Source organism: Petaurus breviceps, unplaced genomic scaffold, assembly GCF_028583685.1.
Source record: "Petaurus breviceps papuanus isolate PSGF00001 unplaced genomic scaffold, PetGlider_PUasm1.0 224, whole genome shotgun sequence".
NCBI lineage: Eukaryota > Metazoa > Chordata > Mammalia > Diprotodontia > Petauridae > Petaurus > Petaurus breviceps.
In genome coordinates, this window is record NW_027185887.1 from 13482547 (window position 1) to 13507113 (window position 24567).

The 24567-nt window shown below is 37.9% G+C and overlaps 1 pseudogene; it reads left to right on the forward strand.

The window, feature by feature from the left end:
* The first annotated feature begins 1709 nt into the window (after positions 1 to 1709).
* On the forward strand, positions 1710 to 2146 carry LOC138166478 (large ribosomal subunit protein uL15 pseudogene; annotated as a pseudogene).
* Positions 2147 to 24567: the final 22421 nt, after the last annotated feature.

The window sequence follows — 24567 nt, forward strand, 5'->3', positions numbered from 1 at the left end:
CTGCCTGTTAGTAGCCTTTGACCTTTTATAAATCGAGTATAACTCCTATTTTTATAATTTTGGCTCAATTCCCTTTATATTTGAGAATGGAAAATCAATTTTTAAGGTTCCTTCCAGCTCTAAACCTGTGATCGTCTCTAAGGTCAAATATTTTCATTCGTCTTACCCTGGATTACTTCTAAGAGTCAAAACCTTCTAAAATTTTTAAGCCTCAGGATGGCTAGGTGATGCAGAAAAGAGAGCACTGACCCTGGAGTGGAGGACCTGAGTTAAAATCCAGCCTCAGATACTTAGCACTTACTAGCCATATGACCTTGGGCAAGTCACTTAACCCTAATTGCCCTGCCTTCTCCTCTCCAAAAAGCAAAAATAAAAAAAAATAAAAATTAGCCTCATACATGTTAAAACATTATCAAGAAAATAAGATCGATTACTTTGAAAATATATTTGTGGGGGTTTGGGCCTGCCAATCACCATCAGCTTTGTTTAGCTTATCTTCTAAGATTTTTTTACTGGACTGTGGTGACTATGCAAGCTATGACTTCTTGAAGCTACAGGTAAGAGTTGAATGTAGAATGGACACCAAAGGCAAATAAATAAGCAGTACTGAAAAGGATTTGTCAAGCTCTTACAACAGAGGAGCTAGTCTTACCTGAACACTCCATACATCCTCATAAGACAGCACAGTGGCATAGGCATAGGCTCACTGTAAATAGGCAGATGATTAATAGATTGATATTTTAATTTGATCACCATCCATGAAAATGCAATTTAAATACACTAACACTAGAATTCATACTACCATGTTTCCCTGATAATAAGACCTATCCCGAAAATAAGCCTTCCCCTTACTGTGTAAGATTCCTCTAAAATAAGCCCTCCCCCGAAAATAAGCCCTATTGAGATTGCTACTGTAGTGAAGGTGATCCCCTGCGCTACATGCTACATTATGGTACCCTCTGTATGCACTTCCCCCCCTTCCCCCCCGTGAAACGCACGCCGTGCTCCGAGCTGCATCCAATCAGAGCTGCAGCAGTGAGCGCGTCATCCTGTTCTTCCCCAGTGATTTTCTTATTGAATAAAGGTACATTTTTTTGTTCACATTTACCTGTTTATTAAAATTGCTGTCAATGTTCATTAAAATAAGCCATCCCCTGAAAATAAGCCCTCTGGTGTTTTTCTGTCCAAAAAAAATAATGAGGCAGTGTCTTATCGGGGAAACACAGTATCTTTATCTTTATTCAAATAATTGATCCACTGGCTCTTTACATGGAGCTCTTGGTCACTCCTTGTGATATTTCCATGGGTGCCACCAACTATTACCCTTAATCTTTACCATGTTGCCCACTCATTGGAGACAGCCTATCATCTAAAGGGTGCTCAGTAAGCACATAGCATATACACTTTCTCTCTCTGTCTCTCTCTCTCTCTCTCTGTCTCTCTCTCATGTTACAGTGAAGTTCATGTTTTCTGTGGCCTATCAAACACTTGGTTTCTCAGGACTATATTTTTGCTTACTGACCTTGAGAGGCAGCATGAGCTAGCTAATGTGTAGTCAGCTTTCTTTCAGAGTCCAGGTGACTTGGATTAAAGCCCTGCTTCAGACATATACTTGGACATATGGCCTAGAACAATTCACTCAGCCTTTTTAATTACCCAGGCAAATTTATAAGAATATAGTATGCACCTCTTTTGCGGTGGCTTGCAAGATGCCTTCCTGACTAAGGAAGACACGGAAGCTCCACGGGCACCTCAGCCATGGCCACGGGCGCATCAGCAAGCACTGAAAGCACCCTGGAGGCCGTGGCAATGCAGGAGGGCTGCATCATCACCGGATCAACTTTGACAAATATCATCCAGGTTATTTTGGTAAAGTGGGTATGAGGCATTACCACTTGAAGAAAAACCAATGCTACTGCCCAACTGTCAACCTTGATAAGGTGTGGACACTGGTCAGAGAGCAGACCAAGATTAATGAACAAGGAGGGCCTTGCCCCTATCATTGATGTTGTACGGTCGGGCTACTACAAAGTCCTAGGAAAAGGGAAACTCCCCAAGTAGCCAGTCAATGTGAAGGTGAAGTTCTTCAGCAGGAGAGTAGAGGAAAAAGTCAAGGCCCTGTGGAGCCTGTGTCCTTGTGGCATAAACATCCAACGTCAGCAAATAAAACACACAACTTCATTGTTAAACAACAACAAAAAAATAGTATGTGAATTACTTGATCTATTTTGGCAGAGTGTCCTAGCTGGGGGCTCATTCATTATATCAGTGAAATCACAAGTCAGGACCCACCTAATAAAAAAATCAGAGACCTGTTGCTACCCCTCCCCCCTTTGGGGTGGAGTTTTATGTCCATGGAGATATAGGAAGAGTAAGAATTCTAAGTGTCTCAGCTTATCCACCATTATATTTCTTCAACCACTATCCCTTCCTAATTATACAGATTTTCTCATATGCAGTTCATGTCTCCTTCCAATGAATCCACATATAGGCAAAGGCACTGAGCTATGCTAGATTAACTGCTTCTGATGTGTTCATTATTCTGACTATCTATGACAACATGTAAAAGCCACCAAGTAGCATCCACATAAAGAGGGTCACAGAATAGATGAAAGACAATAAAGGATACATCTTGTTTAATAGAGCATGAGATCTTAGCCTCTTTAGAAAATGAAAAATATAAAGAACCAAAGTGAATAAGAAGAATAGAGGATTAACTAGTCTTCAAAGCCTAATGTACACATAAAGATACAAGCACATACATACATACCAACACATTACATATGTAGTGCAAATGTGTATTTATATACATATATATGCACACATACATATATGTGTATACATACACATAGATATAGCACTATTATACTATTAGAATATACAGATTGAGACCAACTATGGAAATGTAATATATTTGATTATGGCACTTTCAAGTATCACTTTTGTATGAAAGGTAAATGGATCAACTCAAAGGTCCTAAACTGTGAGTAATTCAGTGCGTAAATATTACCCCTTTGGGTTAGGGAATGTGTTAGAATCAAGTCATCTAAAAAGAGTGGAGGCTGTATATCTTAATTGTCCATTGCCTATGGTATGTATTACCTGAATGTACAATTAACTTCATGATTAAAGTACTGATTATCACAAATGACTAAACACTGAGCTAACTGTCAAATCACTGCTTAGCACAACCTTAAGTTAAAGTACCTACTGTAAGTCTTGTTATCCAGCCAATAATGAGAGCTGAGTGGAGTATTTAAAGTTCCTTTGAAATAGACAAAGTTTCTATATCTAATCAACACAACAGTGTGGCTTGCCAAAAACCTATAAAACTAATGGATCTGCAAGAAAATTGCATCACCTTCAAATCAATGCTGGTAACACAGGTGGCATTTATAAAAAGTAAGGAAATTGACATTAACAAAGGCTGTCTCTGCTGCCTGCCAATGAGGACTTCACTTTTGCTAAGGAAAGATCCTGCCTGCCTCCCAAGAATTACATTTAAAGGCTGTAACTATAATCACACTGAAATATTGTAGTAGCAGAAATTCCAATGAGTTGATAGCACTATGAACTATGTGGACTAGAGGGGAGTGGTGGTGGGCCTATTTAACTGAAAATCAACCTCTGAATTAGGATTTCATTGGGTAAAGGATACCTCTTAATGGAATTTTTTCTTATATTAGTCCAGATCCAGAATTAATAAATATCTATGGGACAGTGTCCCAGATACCAATATCTAGGGTAGGTGCTGAGGGAAGAATTTCCCAGTCTATCATCCCAGTCCCCCACTCCCCCACACAACTCCATTGCTGATAGTCCCATGACTGGAAATTTTACTTATAAGTAATTCAGTTAACAATTCACTCGATAAACATCTGTTAAGCTCATAGCCACACCTTGGTAAAACCATCTCAGCAGATGGGCTAAAGCAGGAAGAGGGTAACAAATGAGCCTCAAACCCATCAGTTGCGTTATGGGGATATCTGCACCAGTGGAATGGGCAGAGGAGAACAATTTGTTGCAATGATTGAGAAGGTGGCTGGAGCAGGTGTTGTGGAGCACTTAGAGCCTGGGCAAACATCAGAAAAACGAATATCATGTACGACATCCTGTGCCATCAGCAATTGTCTTTATTTTTGTACTACCACTGGACTTTGATAACTCTGGGAGAGAGACTGAGACTGATGACTGCACAACTCTACCTCGTTGAAATCCAATTCATCTGCAAGTCACAACATCACTCTGGATGTCACCAATCTGCTTCAAAAATGAAGGATGAACAACTCTGTGCCAGGCATTGTGCTAAGTGCTGACTACACTCTTCTCTGGGATCTTTCTCACATTTTGGAAGAGTTATTCTGCACTTCAACAAACAACTTCACTAGGACCTGTGATACATAGGATGCTTGAACACAGTTTGGAATCAGCTAGTGGGCTCAGCATTAAAAAGGACTGCCACGGCTCCTTATCCCCCACAGTAAGTTTAGCTTTAACTGCTCCCATAAGACTCTAATCTCCTCTGACCCCTGGAATATGTCTGTGTAGAGTACAGTGGAAAGCTTATTGGATTTGATTATGCCCTGTACCTGAGAACTGGAGTTCAAACCCTGGCCTCTCCACTTCCTACTTATGTAACACTTGGCAGGTCTTTGAACCTCTGAACCACTCTCTGAACTTCAGTTTCCTCATTTGGAAAATGAGGCTGAGGCTGATGTCTTTAAAAACTCCTTCTACCTACAAATCAATGCTTCTAGGTTTCTAATACCTCTTATATTTGAGCCCTTCTTTCCACCCACAGCTATCACCTTCATTGGGATCCTCAATCACCTCTTTCCTAGACTATTTAAACAGCTTGTAATTGCTCTCTTTTCCTCATGTTTCTTTCTACTCTAGTCCATATTACACAGTGCTTCCAAAGTAATTTTTCTTAAGTACTGAGTGGGGTACACTCTTTCTCTGCACCCTTTGTGAAGACTCCTCAAAATGAGAAGGGAGAGACTGTCTCAAAACCAGACAGACTTGTAAGACTGGACAGACCTGAGTCCTGGGTTTTGTAAGATATTATACAACCTTGGACCCATCTCTCCTTCCCTTGCTGTCAATCAGCCTTAAGTCCTTCAGGAATTTTAGGCATCTCTTAGAGAGCACTTCCCCGTTCTTCACTTTGGAATTTGCTAAATTAGGATAGGTACATCTGGATTGGCTATCCCCTATTTCTTCCTTCTTTGTAAATCCACCTTCCAGCCACTGAGAAATAGTGGCAGGCTTCTTTGTTCCTTATCATTGGAGGAGATTTTGCACTCAGATTGTAAACCCACCCCCCAGCCAATGGGAGAAGGGACAGCGGTGGGAGGGAGTTTGACTTAGGTTATAAATTCTTCATCCTTTTTCTGTAACATGCCTCCTCTCACTGACCCATCATGGAGAGGACTGCCTTCTTCCCATGGGGGAAGAGAATAAAAATGTCCTGTTTTCATCCTGAGAAACCTCTGTGCTCTTAATTAAATTTTGAATGGGGTTTTTCACCCCACATAGTGCAGATTTAACTGTGTGACTAGGATAACATATAAACTCCTCTGCTTAGCTTCTAAAACCCTAAGCCCTCTGACCTCAACCTATCTTTCATCCTCATTGGATATTACTCCCTTTTCCTATTCTGCAATCCATGCTGACTGACTTTCTCTTAGTTCCAATATCAATGACACCCACTTTCCAATTGTCATGACTTTGCAGTACCTTTCCTTTTGCCTGGAATGTACTCCCTCCTTTCCTCCACCCAGTGGAATCCCTTTCTAACTTTTAGATGCAGCTTAGCCATTGTCTTCTTTATGACAGCTTTCCTGATCCCTGACACTGCTAGTGTCCTACCTCTTGGGCTTTCTTCCATTTAACTCTTTTTTATGTAATTGTGTTCATTACCTTTATAATTGTGTTGTATACATTTTTATTTGTGCTTGTCTACCTCATTAGAATGTAACATCCTTATTAGTAGTAATTGTTTCATTTTTTGTATGTTATATCTTTGGCACTTAGCAGAGTGACCCACAGATGCTAGACACTTCATAAGTACTTGGAGATTGTAGGATTTGTTAAGCCTATATATCTTCCTCTCCTGTTCCAAGCATCTTCCAGTGCTCACCAGTCCCAGGATTCTCTTGAAGATGCCTCAACTCTGGGCACTTTCTTCATACCTGATATCTCTTTCACAGTCTCTGATACATTTTGTGTGGAGGAAGACTTGGCTTACTTTTTGTTCTCCACTGCCACTTCCAGACCTTCCCTCTGTTAGTACATCTCAACATCAACTTTTCCTCTATTTGTTCTTTTTTTATTTGTTTTAATTTGTATTGATATTTTTGTCACAATATTACTTTCATTTCCAAATAATCTTTTCCACTTTCCAACCCAGAGAGCCATCATTTTTTTAAATTAAAAAAAAGAGGAAAACAAATAGCTTTACTAAACTAAAAAACCCTTCAACCAAGTTGGGAGAACATACGCAGAGAGTGTATGTAACTCCATTAACCCTTTCTCTAGTCCACCATGAATAGTAATGGTCAACATATGTTAGGACTTCTCTTTTACCTTTTACCCTTTTACTCCTCTTCACCTGTCACAATATTAATAGCTGATTCAAGTATCATTTCATCTTATTAGAATGGGAATTCCATTGTAGACCAATAGACACTATTGTAAATTCATTGCTTCTATTTTCACTGTATGTTGAAGAAAGCTTCATATGGAGGTCCTCTTATGTGGAGGATCTTTGTAATGAAGGTGTTATTTGTGAATCATCCCTCAGATGGGTTTTGGTCTGAGTAGAAAAAGTATTCTGCTATAGGATAATAAGGAAGGAGTGTTTTAGAGTTTTACCCTCTATTTTAACTAAAAAGTAATTCTTCCTTCCAACAGAAATACTATCTACCACCTCCCATTCCCACAGAAGCTGATGGAAATGAATTGCATTCTATAACATAATGCAAAAGCAGCTGTGACCTATAACTGCCTGTATAACCTATGCACCTGGGACACACTACTTGGTGGATGAAATTAAAATTCTGATAAGTGATATAAATGGTTTGTAAGAAAGGAAATTAGTTTGTGTGGCCATATTGCCTGCCATAATTCTGCTCACTTTGCAGTACTGAGCTCACCATTAAAAACTAACCCAGAAGGAATCATTTTCACCTTGAAAATTGCAGATATTCAGAATAAAGCTCTCCCAAAATGCTTTCCTAAATAATCCTAGAGGATTTGTGGTTGAATCTGTGCTTGGGTATACATATATTCTGTGAATATGTGTGTGTGCATGTGTGTTGTGTGTTTTAGTTTTTCAACTTGATAATAATATGGTTTCTAAGAATGGGGCAAAAGTACTTTAAATAAAATCAGATGGGTCAATGAAGTTTTTTTGTGCTTTCAATAAAGGGGCAACTAACTCCCCCAAGGAAACCAGGTATAGTGACTAAATTTGGAGTGAAGTGGGTTTAGAAAGACTTTTGTAATCCAACCCGAACTCAGGTTATCTTCTCTTAAAAAATGATACTTTTAGATTTTAAAAGAACACATTCCATGTCGATCCAGATAATTAGGTTTGTGGACTTCCCTCTGTGTAAACTCCTTTTACCAATAGGGATTTATTTCTTTGTAAATTTTAGTGTCTAATAACATGCATGTTTCATGAGACACTGAGAGGCTAAATGACTTGTTCATGGTCACACAGCTAGTATGGGTCAGAGCAGGTCTTGAAACCTGATCTCCATAATTCTATGGTTGAGTCTCTATCAGCTGTGCCACTCTTTCTTTCAGTGTCTTCAGATAAACAATAGAAATAGCCCCAGTGAACAGTTTGATTTTGTTATCGAGATCTGGATCTTCCAGTCCTCAAAGATCATTGGAATATACAAAATTTTCTGATACTTGATTAGGTGATCTAGTTTCCCTATGAATGTAACGTGTCTTAAGGCTCTCAAAGCAAACTTTTGTCTAAGATCCCCTATGAATCTATTACATTGAATAATCACAGTAAGGAAAATATCCATACTTGAATATCTGCAAAGCACCCTTCAAGAGGAGCATAACATACATTAGAAAGTGACTTGACTCATAGCACACACCTTCAAGTATCTTATTTTTCCTCCGAGGAAAGATAAACTGCAGATTTCAACACCATTTGTGGGGGGGGTTGGGAGGGGGAGTACAGCTCATATCAAGCCTCCTTGCTCTCAGGGATTCTAGCAAAGTTACTTGGAGACCTCCCTAGGCTTTAGAGGAAATGTTGTCTATTTCTTTAGAATAATTTTACTTGTTTTTTCCAGGGAGCCAGTAAGGTACGTTTGTGTGATCAACATTTTATAGACAAGGATCTGCACCTCAGAGATATTAAGCATTCCTAGATTAGACTATCTTTCTCCAACTGTTAAGTGGAAAATATTACAAATGTAACAACCCCATTTAGGGCACATCAGCTGAGATTGAAACTGATCTGTTCTAAGTATCACAAATCTGTGGAGTAAGATGAGAATATAAAACAAGATTTATTAACTTCCTCTGGACCAAGAATCCTTCTAATCACATTATCTGGTGGACAGGGATAGTTACCCTAATGCCAGATTATAAATCAAGCAGCTATTTCAGCTCTGGTTTAGGTAAATTACATGTAACATAAAAGTAGCAAAATATTCAATATACTACAAATGACTGAGAGTAAGAAGAACCAGACTTGAATCTTGGTTCTACCACTTATGCTAATGGATCAAAGGATAATAGAGTTATATAGAAAGTAGAATTTAGAAGCCATTGATTCAAACTCCTTTATTTTACATAAAAGGAAACTGAGGCATAGAGAGGTTAAGTGACTAGCTCACACAGTAAGTAGAGGCAGCAGGATTTGAACTCAGAGTTTCCTGATTCTAAATCTAGTTCCCTATCCAAGATGATCTTGAGGAAGTTGCATTATTATCATGAGGTTATCCTCTCATCATGAGGGGGGGGGGGGGGGGGGGCCTGGTAAATATTCAGTAACTTGATCTCTGAAAAAAAAAAATATATATATATATATATATATACATGCTTTTTTTAGTCTTATAGCATAGGGTAAAACAAAGACCTGAGTTTAAACATTTCAGGAAATTTGTACTCAAGAACCTGATATATACAAGAGTTTTATTATTATGTAGTATAGCAAACAGACCAAAAATAAAATATAAGCATGCGCTCTATAAGGCAAAATAAAGACAGAGATTTGTCCCCACAGGTGCAATAAACTTACCTAGTGAGAGGGTGAGGGAGATATGTAGGGGAGAAAACACACTAAAATTTGGGGTTCAAGTAGAGAAAATATACACCCAAAAGATGGGCTTAGTTGAAAATAGTAATTGGTACCAGTTGCAGGAGGGGACATTTCTAATCAGACCCAGATAAGATAGAAAAGTTGAGGTTAGGAGTCAAGCACTGATCAATATTAGTTTTGGGTGGACCTCAAATAGGAGGAGTTTCTTTATCAAGGTTATAAACTAGGCTAGCTATCTAAAGTAGCTTAAGAGAATGACTCCAGACCCCTGCAACAGGTCAAGAATTTTACCCAATCAAATACTGTGACCATTATCTGCCTGTCACATAGTTAACATAGATCAGAGAAGTGGAAAAATGCAAACTTTTCTGTCTTAGCCTATATGTTTTTTATGGGTCTTAGGATTGTTTAGCCTAAGTAGCACCATGTTGAAGTCCTTTTATTTAAACATCAAACAATATAAAGTTTACAATTTTAACAGCATGACATCCTTTAAGTTTTACCTGTATTATTCAAATTTTCCCCATCACTTTATAAAGTATAAACAATAAACCACACAAAAAAAATCAAGTCCTGATTTGATTTGAAATGTTTGCAGGATTTCTGAGATGTAAGTATTCACACTGAAAATTTAGCTATCAGCTTTCTCAAGGTGGTTCTAACACATTATAGTATCTTCCTCCTACTCTTCCTCCCCATCATCACTATTAATATTTCTGTTACAGTGTAAAACTTGCAAAATAATTTTCAATGGCTCCTCCAAGCTTTAGTTCCCTCTACTATAAAATAAAGACAACAATAATTGAAACATTTCCCAGAGAGAAGATCAAATAAGAAAAGGTATTTGAAATACTTTGTAACTATAAAGCATTATATTGGAATTAATTAGTATTATATGCCATGGTAATTCTGGTCTTCAATATGTACCTCTTGCATTAAAACAATCTTCCCACCTGAGTAGTAGAGATGGTGGGTAGGGACAGTAGGATAATATTTCCATTTTCTCTTGTGGTTCATGAGTTAATTATCTTATTTCTTAGATACATAACTCTCCATCTTGTCCACTTAGACTACCCTGGACTATTGTATTACAAGTCTCTGTATGCCACATTCTAAATCTATCTCTCTCTTTTCTCTATTTGGAAACAAAACAAAATAAAAGGTTGTACTTTTTTGCCTAATGACCCCACAACCCAGTCAATAAGAATGATTTTGCACTTACAGCTACCTCATTACCCACAGATGGAAAGTAAAGTATTTAAAATTGTTTATTTGATGGGCAAGTATCATAATGAGGTACATAGATATCTCAGTGTATAGAATGCTGGATCTGGAGTCAGGAAGACCTATGTTCAGATACAACTTCAGTCACTAGCTGTTTGACCCTGGGCAAGTCACTTAACCTCTATTTGCTTTGGAGGCAGCTAGGTGCCGTAGTGGATAGAGTGCTGTGCCCAGAGTCAGGAAGACCTTTCTTCAAATCTGCATTCAGACACTCACTAGCTATGTGATACTGAACAAGTCATTTAACCTCTGTTGCCCTAATCCACTGGAAAAGGAAATAGCAAAATGTTCCAGTATCTTTGGCAAGAAAACCTCATAGATGGTCATGAAGTCCCAAACTGGACAGAACAATATCAATCATAATGTTGTAGAGAAAGACATTGAGAATCTATGTTCTCCCACCTCTCTGTCATTATCTTTAGTCTCTGTGAGATTGTTTCCAGGAATCTCCCCTTTTCACTATTTAATCTAAATCTTAGATTCAAGCACCATCATGATATAAAGTTAAAGACACACTAGCCACCATTGTGTGTTAACTGTATTGAGTTCTTCCATCAGCAGCTCAGATGATCAAGAACTTATTGTGCAGGGGAACACTGTATTTTAATGCTGACAACAAAAGCAGATTTTGATCATGATCCTAGACTTCCTTGCACACTCTCTCACATTAGATTCCATTCTTTGCCTCAGTTCTTACCTAGCCTTAATCACCAAATGGGCATTGCCTCAGTCAAACTGAGAACTGTTAAAGACATAAGCTTAAAAAGGCCAAGGTCTCCCACTGCATCCAGGGCCATCTCCAGTCATGATGATATAAATCTCACCACTAGAAGCAAATGGCTCTGGAGAAGAAAGTGAGGCTGGTGACTTTGCACAGCCTACCTCACTTAAATCCAGTTCACTTGCATGTCATGGCATCACCTTTCTGAGTCCATGGTCCTCTTCAAGAATGAAGGACAAACAAGAACAACGACATTAGATTCAATGTAATCTCAGGTGGCCAAGAAGCAGTTAAGTGATGCAATGTAGTCGATAAAGTCCAGGACTTGGAGTCAGGAGGTGCTTAGTTCAAATTGAGTGTCTGATACTTCCTATTTGACCCTAAGCAAGTCACTTAACCTCTCCAGTCTCAATCTCTTCATCTGTAATGGAGTAAATAAAAGTACAGAATTTGCAGGGCCGTTTTTAGGATCAAATGAGAAAAGCTGTCTTTTAAAGTCCTTTGCAAAACTTAATGTAGTCTCTAAGTATTAGCAATTATTATATTGGAGAAAATGGGCCATTTTACAAAGTTTTTAAGACATACTGCTATTTCCTTTGGTCATATTCTTATAATGCACAGAACCTCTACTGTGATTCATTTAGTAAATTCTTTTTTTTCTTCCCTTGGTTTTACACCCTAATATTCTCCCACTGATCAGCATAAACTCAAAAAATATCTATTGGAAGAGAATATCTCTTACCATTGAGCAAAATATGAGAAATGAATAAAACCCAAATTTGATAGCCTATTTTAGAGTATCCAAGGCACAAAAACATTTGTCTTAAGCAGTATTACCAAAAAGATACCATGATATTGTTCTCATTTATTTACATGGCATCAAATATAAGCCTATCTGGGTGCTCAACAGCCTCTGTGCTAACATTTCACATTTATTGCCTGTATTCAGAGTGCTGGTGTCTGTATCGATTCCTAAATAGATAGAGATGCGTTTGTTCTTTGCTGCCACAGTAAAGAGGAGAAGGAGGAGGAATGGAAAAGCATTTTGGAGAACAGAAGGGCGGCTTTGAATATTGGGCATAAAGCATGTCATAACACAAAGTACATGGCTTAGATAGTATTTCTTCTGGTGTGAGTGTGTCAACACTAAGCAAATAGGAGATTGAAAGTCAGATTGATACTAGTTTACTTCAGCTGTACTCACAATTCAAGCAAAGACACAGATGGAAAACATTACAATTGCAAAATGTTAACAGAAGGTATTAAGGAAGAAACGAAACGTACAATTAAATTGAGTAATGAGCTATTTGTGATTCCAGGCACCTTGAATCCTCAAGTTCTTTACCATTAGTCTTGCCAGTGTGTCCTGAACTACTATAGTCCCCGAAGTCGATGGCTGGCACCTTATTGCTTGTTGATGGTTTGATTGATTGGTGGAGGAACTGAAATACTTTGGTGATTGCAAATTGTAACTGCTTTTGCCTTTTCTAGGAGATTTAAGTAGGAGAGGGCAGGTAATTAGAGCTTTGCCCCAAGGCAGAACATTTAGAGGGCACTGGGAACCACTTCCTGATGGGTGGGCAGTGGAAGGTTGCTTCCTTCTCTCGCTGCCCTGCCCCTTGTGGGTGATGGCAGTCGCTGGCACTGTGCTACAGTAGCCTGCCTCCTGGTGAACAGCTCTTCCTACCCTGGTGAAGTAGTCAGAATATAATTGGTGCCTCCATTGATGGCTATCCTTCCAAATGGGTGGAAGTCTCAGAAGTTCTAGGGCTTGTGCTTCATTTCCCTAGTAACCAAAACACTGGCCCTTTCTAGGCATTTTTTTCTTCAGACTCCCCAAATCTCTCGTTCCAGGTGAAAAAATAGCTAATTCCAGCTCTGCTTCCTCCTATCCTAGTGATCACTCTCTCCTGTCTCCATGGAAGTAAGGATTTGTAAAGAAAGGCAATATACAGGATATTACAGTAAAGAGTATCAGATATCAGATATGAGAATCTTCTTTGAATTTGCTGTTAGACACTATCATGACATGCAAAATTATAAACACAGACATTGTAAACACAATGTTATTATGGTAAACTCCTATTTATCCAGACCCATTGCTATGTTGCACATAATAGATGTGCAGTTTTGTGTTCATTCATCTTTTTTATTATTACTATACTATGTTATGGAAATGCTTGTTTTATTTCATAAATTAAATTTTTTTTAAATGGATGTTCTTAAAAAAAAGAGAATAGAATCTTAGATTTAGGTCTGGAAAAGACCTTAGAGGCTACCTAGACTCCTTCATTTTACAGTTGAGGAAACTGAGACTCAGAGTTCGCAAATGATTTGTCCTGGGTTATACGAGTAACAACATATGCAAGTGGAGATTTCAACTTGGTTGTTCTACCTAGAACTTTTCTGACTTCTCCATCCTGCCTCAGGAAGCTCCTTGCTAGGAAAACTGCATGATCCTGCAAGGTTGTGTCAACCCTGGTATTCCACCTCATCACTATCCTTTGCTTTGTGGATTGGAAAGTAGGGCCATAAACTCCAAAACTTCCATTTAAGAAGGGAATTCAACTCAGCTTTCTCATTGCTTACCTGGGTGCACTGCTATATGACTTATTTGAATTCTTCACCTCCATACCCCTTCTTTTCAGCTTCCTTTCATGTCTTTTCTTTTCAGTTTCCTTTCATGCCTTTTCTTTTAAGTATTTATATCCTGAGAATTTAGCTTAGTACCTGTCACATAGTAAGCACTTGATAAACATTTAATGACTATTAAACCTATTTTCCTTACTCCAAGTATAGTGAATCCACTATGCCACACTGAATCTCATTGAGTTGAATTGATTAGTCTAGTTAATAAAGTAGATTTATGTGCTATGCCAGTTTTATCAGAGGTACAATAATTAGAATACCAAAAATAATAAAAAAACACAAATGATACAGAACATAATTATGTGCCTATTTGATGATACAGAAAGTATGTTAAAATCATGCTCTGTTTTATTATCATTATTACAAATAAGAAAAAGGACCAGACCCATTTTTAATTTATATATGAAACTCCTAGATGAGAAAACTGTCTCTACCAGTTTTGGTCAAGATCATCTCTATAATTAGAGTGATATGGTGTTGTCCTAGAGCACTGAGAGGTTATGGGTGGGGTGAATTAACATTATACTACTATATTAATAATGAATTATTAATTTGTGATCTACCTTTTTCTTCTTATTTATGTTAAGGCCCAACTCCTGAAAAGGCAGTCAATCCTGGAAGGGATATTGTTAGTCAGAAGTGACTAATTCATGCCATTGCTCCTAGGTTTAAGACCCCACCCAACTGAGAGACCACATTTTTGTCTAAGGTATAAACAGAATCCAGTCTGGGTGAGCCTTTCCCTGGGGTAATAACCCAAGTCCTGGATTCTTCCATTAGAGTTTAGAACAACCCAGCTCATTAAGGAGAAAAGTAGCTTGAGAGGTCTGGGTGGAAATGCCTTTCCCACCCAGATACATCAAGGTGCTGATGTTCTCAGAAGGAAGAGTACAATACTTTTAGCCCACCTCCTCATTAAATATTTGCCAATCAGAGTGGCTTTTCACTTGTCAGGGTAGTCCCCTTTCAGAAGGGATCTAAGACATTTCAGGGTTTAGCTTGGGGTCTTTGGTTATTGAGATAAACCACTGACCACCAAAGTATTGATATCTGGCTAACTAATTAATAAATTGATTGTTAATTACCTATAAACGCTTTTTTTTTCATTCATCACAGCAGACTTTCTCAGTGTCATTGACTAGTATATGTCATAGGTAGGATCTGAACACTTATCTTTCTGCTATGAGGCCAGTTCTTGATGCAATACACCATGCTGTCCATCATTATTATGTATGGTAGAAATAATACCTAAGAGTTATAGAGCTCTTCTATAGTTTTAGTTTAGGCAGGGAAGGATTACAGATAGTTAAATTATGTACACATTTTACAAATGAGGGAACTGAGGCTGAAGGGAGGCTTATTGGTTATCCAGGATTACACAACTGATCAGCCTCCAACTGAACCCCATTTTTCTAACTCCAAATTCAATAGGTTTTTCACTGCATGGATGGCATGCATAACACTGAAAACAAATTGGTAATGTTCTCTAGATACTCAGTCATAAAATCATAGCATTTTAGAGGTAGAAGATACATTAGAAAGTATTTCATGTAAGTATCTCATTTTATAGGTGAGGAATTTGAGACCCAGGACAGAGGCCAGGTAAAACAGGGTTTGAACTTATGTTTTCTGACTCTGGATACTTCCAGCATACTTTCAAAAAGCAGAAACTTAGTTAAGTTTGTAGAGAGAAATTATTATTAAAAGCCAATGATTTGGGGAGATCCAGAATCCCCTTCCCCCATTTTCTGAAGTCCTGATTTTAAAAGTTCAGTCTCTTTAAAGGTCATTGTTGATAATGAGATTGAACTAACTATATTGTTTAGATCCAGCCTAGGTAGGGTAATCTCTTCTGTTCTTTCCAGGGTTAAGTGGGGCATACATTCTTTGAATGCAGGTGGGGGTGGAATTTAAGAACTAATGGCATAATCAAAGTCCAGGTCCAGACCCTCATTTTAATATTCATTCTATCATGAATTATTAGCAAATTAGAGTTGATTGCCATCCTTTTGAACACTCCTCTTCCAAAAGAACATATAATCCTTGAGCCCACTGTCATGTTTGTCTTTGGTCTAAGAGAGAGATGCCCATGACCATCCTTTTATTAAAATGCTTTTTAAAAAATTGGGAAGAGGACATGTTTGTTTTTTTTTAGAAGCAACATGAAACTTTATTTAAAGAGTAAAAGTTCTTTTAAAAAAATCCCAAAACAAACTGACAAAAAACTACTCCAACACTGTGTGGTTAAAATCAGAGTGAATACATATGAAGGCATAAAGACTCATTGTAAGATTTTCTGCCTGCAAATTAGTGTCTCCAGATACAAAATGGCATATAATACAGAAATACTTGTTATCATTGGTACAGTTTCCACTATACTTTAGAATTAAGAAATCCTCTTTGCCTTGATACAAAGTCTTAATGTACAGTGCTATGTTTCTTTCTATCTTAGAAACAGAAATAGGAAATGGGAGGAAAAAAGTTGATTGTATGTGGACCATGAATGGCATCCTAAGTTAACTTCAAATTTCATGCAAACAAGTACAGGCTCAAATTTCAGTCCAGCAAATGTGTTTTCTACACACACACACACACACACACACACACACACACACACATTTTTTTTACTTGGTATTCAGTAAATTTGAAGGACATTGAACTATGTGCCCTGACATCTTCATGCCACAATGAAGAATATGGCCTGACTTCACTGTCATTGATTCACACTGACCAATTCATATTAACCGGTGGGCAAATTGTGACTTGCAGTCTGCACAGCCAATCATTAATAAATGTCAGACCATGTAGCGATCCCACTGAAATCTATTTCAAATTGATTAAAGCAAATACAGCTTTTCCAGTGATTGGCGTGGTATTTTCCAAGAGGCATCTCATTCTTGCCATGTCTCAGAAAAACATCATCTGCCTTACTTGGCATTTGCAACCCACCCATTTCTGGTGAATTAGTAGTCTGAGACAAAGGGCCAGTGTGATTGCATGCAGATTGAGATACAGAATAAATATTTTCTGAGGCTAGGCAAACCTGCTTCATGTGGGAGGACGATATTTAAGAATAGTCCCAACTGAATTAGTTGGCTGAGATTCACTATGTTTTCTAATGGAAGAGCTAAACAAATGTACAGATTTAGCCACACTATCACTATTACTTAGATAAAACTCATAATGCTCTCCACAGTTAGTAGCTACACAGAAGAGTTTATTTTGCAATGTGTATAACATACCCCTTTTTCAGTGAACTGAAAACAACTGGAAATTTGAGAATTATTTGGGAGCTAGGTGAGAAGTTTTGAAGTTTGTCAGATTGTGGGTATGGTGATTTCCCTCCCTGCCCCCCTTCCCAAGGCTATTCTACTGACAGATGCAAATATTCCAGAGGCCAAGAGATTTATAGATGAAAGAGACCTTAGGGTCATTTAGTTTCACCCCCTCATTTTACTGATGAGAAAACAGGAATGGAGCAAGGCAATGACTCATCCAGTACCATAAAGAAAATAATAATAATAGTTGTCATTTATATAATGGTTTAAAGGTCTTTAGAGTTTTTACCCACAATCTCTTTAGAGTCTCATGATTATCCTGTGAGGTAGACCCTACAGCTACAGTTACCCTTAGCACCGTGGTGACTGCCTCATTCACATAGCTAATGTCACCTCCCTGGAGCTACGTCTACCTGAGCTTAGAGTCCTGAGGCTTTGGGGGCTGAGGAAATAACAGGATACAGCTGTTATAGAAAGGAGCTATTGTGAATGTATCTGAGGAACACCAGGCTGCCAGGGGTGGAGGCGGGCTTCTGTTTTCTAAGGCTGACTGCTGTATCCATTCACTCTGCTATGGGATGGACTAGGCCTGACCAGAAACAGTCAGAGGCTCTTGCCAGGGATTGGACAGTCATAACTGAGAAAAGCATCAATCCTAACAAGATTCAAAGTCTAAAAAGGAATATGTGATAGCTGTTTCCTTTTCAACATCCTGTAGTCTTCTTTTAAAAACTTCCATAATTTCAAAGGGTTCATCTTAATTTTTTTTGTGCATTAAAATATCTTCGGAAGAAAATGATAACTACCTCTACTTAGTAAAGGAACATTGTCAACTATTGTCTCAGAGACATCCTGAGGTCTAAGTCATGGATTGGACTGATCTGGCATCCTGAGTGTAGATTTTATGTATCATCATCTAATGAAGTAGGGGAGGAAATAAACATTTATTAAGTGACTACTATGTATAATTTATACATTATTTTATTTATTTATATAGCACATTTACTATGTGCTATTTATTACTACTATTTATAAATATTATCTTTTATCCCCACAATAACACTGTGAAGTAAGAGTTATTATTATCCCCATTTTACAGTTGAGGAAACTGGATAGAAGTTAAGTGACTTATTCAAGGTCACACAGCTAATAAGTGTCTGAGACTAGATTTGAATTCAGGTCTTTCTGTCTCTAAGGGCAGTGACCTTTCCATTGTACCACTGAGCTGTTTAATGGCTGTCTCTTCCAGATGGGCGTTAAGCATACTGTAGAAACTGTGTTGTTTATATGTCTTTTTCTGCTCTTAGACAAGGCCACAACAGGAAATAAACAAAACCATATATTTCATGAGGTCTTACACTTAAAGCACCTTCTGTCTAATTCTGTGGGAAAAAAAAAAAAAACTAACTCTATCATACCAAGGTTATCTGACTGAACTAAAGCAAGTCAAAAGAGCACCAACTCTACTCAATAGATGGAGAATCAGAACTAACTTCTAACTGGGTAATTCTAAAAATTCACATACTTATTGACAACAAACCAACAGTGCCTCATAGACAAAGGTGGAATTTAGAAAGAGCTAGTCATTGGGAGTAGAGCCATGATGGTTGTCGTGAGCTCCCACTCCAATCACTTCCAATACATGTGAAAAAAAATGGCTCTAAACAAACTTTAGAGCTACAGAACCCAAAAAGTGACAGAGAGAAAGAAATATACTGCTGAAGGAAGCCTGGCAGGCAAATAGGAAGGGCCTAGCACAATGAGCTGGGAGCTGAGCACAGTCCCCAGTGAGCCACACAGTTCTGGCCCCAGTTTCTGACCAGCAGCGGCCTGAGTAGACTTCAGGAGAGTGAATCACCAACAGCTGTGGTGGTTTCTAGACTTCTCAGTCCATAAAAGCCAAAGACAAAGTAAAAGGTCAGTGTGAAACTCTGTTGGAGATTGGAGGGATGGAAAAGCACAGTCCAGCCCATGCCCCCAGGGAGAAAAGCAGCTAAGGCATGGTAGCTGTGCAGCTTCTGCCCCATGGCTGCCTCAGGAGCTACTGGCCTGCAGATTAGGAGGACCAAGCAACCATTCAGAGGGTAATTGTTCTTGCTTTAACCTGCTTGGATCTGGATCATGGTCTTGGGTGGTGGTCCTGGGGTGTGGAGCCAGTGAGCCGGAGCTTGGGGAGACTGTAGAAAGGGTGCCCTCATAATAGCTCCAGCAGCTGCAAAAACCCCAGCAATTTGGGACAAAGCTCTCTCCATTCTGGAAGCAGAGTTCTACTGTGGAACAGAGCTCATAAGTCAAATAACTAGCTGGAAATATGAACAAGCAGAGGAAGCACAAAAAGGATCAAGGTACAGAGTGGGGAGGAAGACATCAAAGTCAGAACTCCTGCATCAAAAGCCTCTGAGAAAAAATACGAATTGGTTACAGGCCATAGGGGAGCTCAAGAAGGATTTTGAAAATCAAGTAAGAGAAATGGAGAAAAAATTGGTAAAAGAAATGAGAATGATGCAAAAAGTCATGAAAAGCAAGTCAGCAGCCTGCTAAAGGAGACCAAAAAATACACTGAAGAAAATAACACCTTAAAAAATAGACTAAATCAAATGGTAAAAGAGGCACAAAAAAGCCAATGAGGAGAAGAATGACTTAAAAAGTCAAATTTGCCAGATGGAAAAGGAATTTCAAAAACTCACTGATGATAATAACTCCTTCAAAATTAGATTGGAGCAAGTGGAAGCTAATGACTTTATGAGAAATCAAGATACTATAAAACAGATCCAAACAAATGAAAAAATAAAAGGCAATGTGAAATAGCTCATTGGAAAAACCACTGACTTGGAAAATAGATCCAGGAGACATCATTTAAAAATTATTGTACTACCTGAAAGCCATGATCAAAAAAAGAGCTTACACACCATCTTTCAAGAAATTATCAAGGAAAATTGCCATGATAGTCTAGAACCAGAGGGCAAAATAGAAATCGAAAGAATTCACCAATTGCCTCTTGAAAAAGATTCCAAAAAGAAAACCCCTACGAATATTATAGCCAAATTCAAGAGTTTCAAGGTCTAGGAGAAAATACTTCAGTCAAGAAGAAACAATTTGAGTATTGTGGAAACTCTTTAAGTTTCCAACAATAAAAAAGTTTCCACAAGACCTAGCAGTTTATGTATTAAAGGATCAAAGGGCTTGGAATATGATATTCCAGAGGTCAAAGGAGCTGGGATTAAAACCAAGAATCACCTACCCAGCAAAACTGAGTATAATGCTACAGTGAAAAATATATTCATTTAATGAAATAGAGGACATTCGAGCATTCTTGGTGAAAAAAAAAAGAGCTGAACAGAAAATTTGACTTTCAAATATAAGAAGCAACAGAAGCATGAGAGTGTAAACAGGAAAAAGAAATCAAAAGGAACTTATTAAAGTTGAACTATTTACATGCCTTCATGGAAAAATGATAATTGTAACTCATGAGACTTTTCTCAGTATGAGGATAGTTGAAAGGAATATGTGTGTTTGCATACATACATACATACATATGTATGTATAGTATTGTATATGTGTATATAAATATATATATATATGTGAGTGTGGGCATATATATGTTCATGTATACATGGACAGAGGGCACAGGATGAGTTGAATATGAAGGGATGATATCTAAAAAATAAAATTAAGAGGTGAGAGAGGAATTTATTGGGAGAAGAAGAAAGGGAGTGATAGATTAGGGTAAATTATCTCATATAAAAGAGGCCAGAGAAAACTGTTGCAATGGAGGGGAAGAGCAGGGAGGTAAAAGGGAATTGGACAACCATATTCTCATTGAATTTGGTTTAAGGAGGGAATAACATACACACTCAATTGGGTATGTGACCCTACATGAAAATAAGGGGGTAGGAGATGGGGGGGAGAATCTTAGAAGGGAGGACATATTCAGGGAGAGGGTAGTTAGAAGAAAACATTTTTTTTAAGCAACTGGGGTTAAGTAACTTGCTCAAGATTACACAGCCAGTTATTTCTGGGTGTGGTACTAAGTATCTGAGCCCGGATTTGACCCCCAGGTCATCCCAACACTGGAGCCAGCGCTCTTACTCGCTGTGCTACTTGGCCGCCCCATGAAGCAAACATTTTTGAAAAGGGATAGAGTCAAAGGAGAAAATAGAATAAGTGGGGGATGGGGTAGGATGGAGGGAAATATAGTTAGTCTTTCAAAATATAACTACTATGGGAATGATTTGGGTAACTACAAATGTACAATCTATATCGAATTGCTTATCTTCCCAGTGGAGGTGGGGGAGGAGGAAAGAAGGGGAAAAAATCTGGAACTCAAATTTTAAAAACAAATGTTAAAAAAATTGTTTTTGTTTTTTGTGTTTTTTGTTTTTTCATGCACCTGGGAAATAACATATACAGGTACTGGGCTGATTATCTGGGTAACATAAAAAATTCCAATTTTTCCCTAATCCATTGTGAATTCTAAAGCTGGAATGGACTTTAGATTTTCTTATCTAATCTACCATCCTTATTTTATAGGTGAAGAAAGTGGTTTATAGAAATCCATCTTGCCCTAGTAGAAAGTCAGGTTCAGGGGGGTGAGGAGGCAGGGATGAGGCAGGATATAAGAGAGAACAGATTAGGGGAAGGGGTGTTCAGTAGGCTTGCTATTTTGGGTTGGTGTTAAGGAGAAGATGGGGAGAAAAAATTGTAACTCAAAATCTTATCGAAATAAATGTTGAAAACTAAAAATAAATTAATTAATTTTAAAAATAAATACATAAATATAAGTATACTGAAAACATACAAGAAAAAGATAGCCCTTGATGCTTTAAAGACCTTGGAAACTTTGTCCTAACTCAGCATTTCTGTGTAGAAGGGCAGGCTCATAAATACTAGTATGAGCAGAAGAGGAGTCAGAAGGCATATTCTCATTGCAGAATAGACTAAAATGAGTGGCTATCAGTACCACCTGATCATTGCATTAGTAAGTGTCAGAAGTAAGATTCCAACCCATGGCCTCCTTCCACTTCCAACACAATGTATGACAGCAGTGGCTATCACAGGGCCAGTGGGCTCAATTGAAGCCTGCATGGACTGCAACACTATTGAGTTCAACCCAATTAAAATGTAACTGGGAAATGTTTAACAAAACAAGTAAAAATATAATAAAACAAAGATAATGCTTCTATATAGTTCTCCAAGTAAATATATACTTTTCTGGTATCCTTATGTCCTGTTAGTGGCCATTTTTTCCTTTGAGTTTGATACCATTAATCTACAACATCATGATATTTTTCTAATAGTTGTCATTGTTGGCTCATTTTCAGTCACGTTTGACTCTTCTTAACGCCATTTAGGGTTTTCTTGGCAAACTACTGTTTGCCATTTCCTTATCTAGCTCATTTTAGTATGAGACCATGTTTGAACACCAGAAGATTAGTCTTCCTGACTCCAGACCCAGTGCTGTATCCATTGCACCACCAAGCTACCTCTCTCTTAGCAAATAGCAGAGTTTTAGGTTTTATTTTGTTTGTTAATTTTTTTGCTTATGGACTCAAAGCTCTTTTGGTATGTAGTATATACGTAATAAGTACCTGTTGACTGACTAACTGACAACATCATAGTATCAAATTGAAGAGTGCTGCTCCAATCTACCTTCTATATGGTAAACAAAAGCTACCAAAAAGCACTTTTGCATTGTGATAATAATTATCTTTAAATGTACCCTACATTCTCCTAAACATGTAACCTTGGAGTCACCTTTAACTACTTACTAGCTTTTTATCCCCCTTCTCAAAATCAGCTACTGTCAAATTCTTATTTTTCATCTACAGCATATATCCCGTCCTCTTTTCTTTCTCGTCCCATGGTTAATTCATACACATGTTGCAGAGATTGAACAACAGGTATTTACAGGCCTTAGCTCTGCTCTTCAGTGAACTGATAGCACGTAACATCAGCACAGTGGGTTAGAGGGATAAAGCCTCAAGGAGACTATAAACACTTGAAAATTCAAAATTCTGTCTATGCTTCTCAGTCGTCAGAGAATCTGTAGAGGTACCTTTTAATTAATTCCATTTCAGATACTTTTCCCCCATTGGTGTTAAATTCATTAGAAATTTAAAACCCTGGGGGGAGCTAGGTGGTACAGTGAATAGAGCACTGGCCCTGGAGTCAGGAGGACATGAGTTCAAATCTGACCTCAGACACTTAACACTTACTAGCCATGTGACCTTGGGCAAGTCACTTAACCCCAATCACCATACCTTGCCTCTCCAAAATGTAAAAAAAAAATTAAACCACCCCCCCATATGTGGAGCCAGAGACAAAAGATTAATGGAAAAAAGTCATTGGGCTGCTATTCAGTAACTGCATGAATTTTGATCACTATATTACACATCTCTGGACTCCACTTTCTTCACCTGTAAAATAAGGATGTTAGACTAGATAAGAAAATCTAAAGTCCATTCCAGCTTTGGAGTTCACAATGGATTAGGGAAAAATTGGAATTTTTTATGTTACCCAGATGATCAAGTGAGATATGAGTGCTTTGTGAGAAAATGAAGGTGGGAGATCCTGAGGTTTTAAAATTCCTTAGATAATTTTCTGTAAGTATAAAGTCATTATATCATGACTGTGCTAAAACATCACTTTAAAATGTGTACATGTGTCACAGGGAATATAGTATCCTTTGGATTCTAAACACTAAAAAGATATGTAAATACATAATAATTTGAGGATGGAGAGAACACAGTCCATTTGGGGAATAAGAAAATAATTCATTTAGGAAATAACATAACATCTGATCTTAACATTGAAGTTTTCTAGATGAAGAAAGGGATGCAGTTCAGATATTGAAATTGGAATTTGTGAAGGCATACAAAGGGGAGATGGAATGCCATGTTAATGGAGCCACAGTTTCAGTTTGTCTGGAAAACAGAAAACATCAAAGGAAGTAGCACAAACTGTCTGGAAAGGTTGCCTGGTGTCAGATTTAAAAGATTGCTGTTGTTATTTGTTTGCTTAATAGTATTATTTTTTCCAATTACATGTAAATACAATTAATAATATTCATTTTTAAGTTCCAAAATTTCTTCTCCCCTCCCGGCTTCCTAAGATGGTAATCAATATGATAGTGGTTGTACATGTGAGATATTGTCAAAGTTTTGAGATAAGGAGGCAATTGGAAGCCAATAAAGATTTTTCAGTAGAGGAAGAATGTGATCATATGCATATGAATCTTATGAATATTAGTTTGACATCTATGTGAAGGATGGATTGGGGAGAGAACTTAGAAGCAAGAAAACTAACTGGAGGGTTATCATAACTTTCCATGACAGGGGTAA